Genomic DNA, 3,802 nt, shown 5'->3' with positions numbered 1-3,802 from the left:
GGCCGGCTGAAAGCAGGTTTCTGGGTTTTGTTTAGCTTCTATATTTGCAACAATGTTTCTTAGAGAGCAAGCTCAGAGCTGGGCAGCGGCAGGCAGGGAGCCTTGGCTTCCTCCATCACTGGAGCAAGCAAGCCTCCGGCTCGCTTCAGTTGCCTGGCTGCTGGCCGCCATCTTGGCTGGCAGTTAATTTGCATATCTCGCTGATTAGCCAATGGGAAGGGTATCGAAGTTACAGTTAATTACCATGTTTCTCTATTATTAGATAGGATTAGTTGATGGACATTTGGATTGTTTCTACTTTTAGCTATTACAAATAAAGCTTTTATGAACATTTGTGTATAAATTTTTGTATGGACATGTGTTTTCATTCTCTTGAGTATATACCTACCTGGGAATGGGATTGCTGGGTCATATGCTATCTCTGTGTTTAACCTTTTGAGGACCTACCAGACTGTGTTCCAAAGCAACCGAACCATTTTACATTCCCAGTGGGAGTGTATGAGGGTTTCAATTTTTTCACATCTTCACCCACTCATGTTATTACCTGTCTTTTGTATTCTAGCCATCGTAGTAGGTGTGAAGTGGTGTCTCATGATTTTGATTTGCATTTTCTTAATGACTAATGATGTTGAACATCTTCTCATATGCCTATTGGCCATTTGTATATCTTCCTTGGCAAAATGTCTATTCATGTTTTTTGCCCATTTTTTAAATCAAGTTGCTTGGTTTTTGTTGTTCTTGAGTTTTCCTTTTCCCATTTTAAACTGAGTAGTTTATCTTTTTATTACTAGGCTATAAGCATTCTTTATATATTTGGGAGATATTGCCATCTTAACAGTATTACATTTTCTGATTTATGATCACAAGAAGTTGACATTTATTTAGATCTTTAATTTCTTTCAACAAAGTATTTTGTAATTTTAGGAGTTTAATGTCTGCGCTTCATTTGTTAAATTTATTCCTAAATATTTTATTATTTTTGATGCTGTTATAAATGAAATTATTTTATAAATGAAATTATTTCATTTTTTATTGTTTATTGCAATTGAATAGAAATACAATTGAGCACTATCTGATTTGGCTCAGTGGATAGAGCGTCGGCCCATGGACTGAAAGGTCCTGGGTTCGATTCTGGTCAAGGTTACGTACCCTGTTTCACGCTCGAGCCCCCGCCTTGGTTGGGGCGTGTGTGGGAGACAACCAATTGATGTGTCTCTCTCACATTGACGTGTCTTTGTCTGTGTCTCTCCCTCTCCCTTCCATTCACTCTAAAAACCAATGGAAAAATATCCTCAAGTGAGGATTAATGACAAAATAAAATTGATATATATTAATTCTCTCCAGGTTCATCCATGTTGTTGCAAATGGCAGGATAATATTCTAATATATATATATATATATATATATGCCCCAAATATGTATACACACACTTTGAATAATTATAAAGGTAGTGTTTATTAAAATATATTTTATTTTCAAAATTGAGCTATCAGCTTTTAAAGTGTGTATACATTTTTTGGGACACCTTGTATGTATCTTGTGTCCTGTAAACTTGCTGACCTTGTTTATGACTTCTAATAGTGGGTTCCTTAGGATTTTCTATATACAAGATCATGTCATCTATAAATAGTGATAGTTTTACTTCTTTCTCTTTAATCTGCATGCCTTTTATTTAATCTTCTTGTCTATACATTTTTTATGATTGAAAAAAAACAGAGAACAACATTTTCACATGTGAAAATTTTATGAAATTCAAATAGCCATGCCCATTGGTTTACATATTGTCTATGGATGTTTTTGCTCTATAGTAGCAGAGTTGAGTAGCTGCAATAAAGACCTATATGACACTGTCATCACTTTGCGCTGCTGCGCTACAACTCACAGTGATGCACTTATAATTTGACAGTGTTTCAAGTAACATGCGTATCATTGTACTGCAGCATTTTATTTTGTATTACCACTGAATATTTATCATGTCAAAACAAAAAAAAAAGAAGAATAAAGTGGACTTTGAATGTCATACTTTTTTTAAAAAAATGTATTTAAAAATTGATTTTGAGAGAGAGAGAGAGAGGAAGGGAGAGAGAGAAACATCGATGAGAGAGTGAAACATGGATTGGCTGCCTCCTGCACTCCCCCTACCAGGGATCAAACCTGCAACTGGAGTATGTGCCCTGCCTGGGAATCTAACCAGCAACTTTTGCGTGCATGAGATGATGCCCAACCAACTGAGCCACACCGGCCATGGCTTGAATGTCATGCTTTTGAGTACACAGTAGCTTATGGATTATTTTGTTGTCAAATTAAATTACAAATAATTGTTTTTTTACCCAATGACACTATAGCTATGCTAAAAGAATGCAATATATGTCAATGTTGCCAAACTAAATTGTTCATCATAATATTCCCAAGCAATGGTTAGAAAAATTAGAAACTTTAAAATGGAATATCTCATCACAGAAGGATTTCTTCACAAAAATAAAAAATGAGAATCAGACTGCAACCAAAGTAAGTTTCCGAGTGGCTCATTTGTTAGGAAAGCAAGGAAAGCTGTTTACAAATGGCGAGTTAATTAAACCGTGTTTGATTGTAGCAACGCAAAAATATGTCCAAAGAAAATAAACTCATTTAAAACTATTAGCCTTTCGGCAAGAATAGTTGTTCAAAGAACTGACGACATTGGAAGCAACATAAATAGTAAATTAAAAGACAAGACAAATGATTTCAAGAGGTTTTCCTTGGCTCTTGATGAGTTGACAGATGTTAATGATACTAGCCAGTTATTATTGTTTATTCGAGGAATCAATGCCAAGTTTGAAGTGACTGAAGAATTAGCTCTAAGAGTAGTCTGTATCTATATAGAGAATTACAGGTGAGAATAGTTGAGAAAACACTAATTCAGTACAACCTGAAGTGTAATCTGCTATGACATATTATAACTAATGATGGCAAAAATATGTGTGGAGCAGACAAAGGCTTAGCTGAGCAGATTTACAAAACTTGTGAAGATGTAAAAGGTGTTTAAAACCCAGAATGACTCATTGTATTATTCATTGGCAGGTACTTTGAAGAAAATATTTTTACTCTATCGTGTTATTCAACCAGTCGTGTCAACAGTAAACTTCATAATACCAGGTGTCCCCAAAAATGTATACATAGTTTGAATAATTATAAAGGTAGTGTTTATGTAAATACATTTCAATTTCAAAATATAATAGAAATCAGCTGCTAAAGTATGTATGCATTTTTGGGGAACACCCTGTATATATATTTTTTCTTGGAAACTTGACCATTGACAATTATGTGAATTTTTGTCAGAAATAAGAGCTACCATTTGCAACAGCATGGATGGACCTGGAGAGCATTATGCTAAGCGAAATAAGCCAGTCAGAGAAAGATAAATATCACATGATCTCACTCATTTGTGGAATATAATGAACAACATAAACTGATGAACAAAAACAGATCCAGAGACAGAGAAGCATCGATCAGACTGTCAAACCTGAGAGGGAAGGTAAGGGGGAGAGATCAACCAAAGGACTTGCATGCATGCATATAAGCCTAACCAACGGACACAGACACCAGGCGGGTGAGGGAACACCTGGTGGGCAAGGGGGGGGGGGGGGTAAGGACCCATATGTAATACCTTAATCAATAAAGAAAAATTAAAAAAAAAGAAAGAAGAGCTGAATATATTAACATCTCCTACCATACTGTGTTTTGATGGCTTAATAGTAGTAAATATTTTTTCTTTATTGATTAAGGTATTACATATGTGTCCTTATCCTCCCATTGCCCCCCC

The sequence above is a fragment of the Myotis brandtii genome, unplaced genomic scaffold (assembly GCF_000412655.1).
Source record: "Myotis brandtii unplaced genomic scaffold, ASM41265v1 scaffold668, whole genome shotgun sequence".
Taxonomy (NCBI): domain Eukaryota; kingdom Metazoa; phylum Chordata; class Mammalia; order Chiroptera; family Vespertilionidae; genus Myotis; species Myotis brandtii.
The sequence above is the reverse complement of the archived record's forward strand: the minus strand, read 5'-3'. Positions refer to the sequence as shown.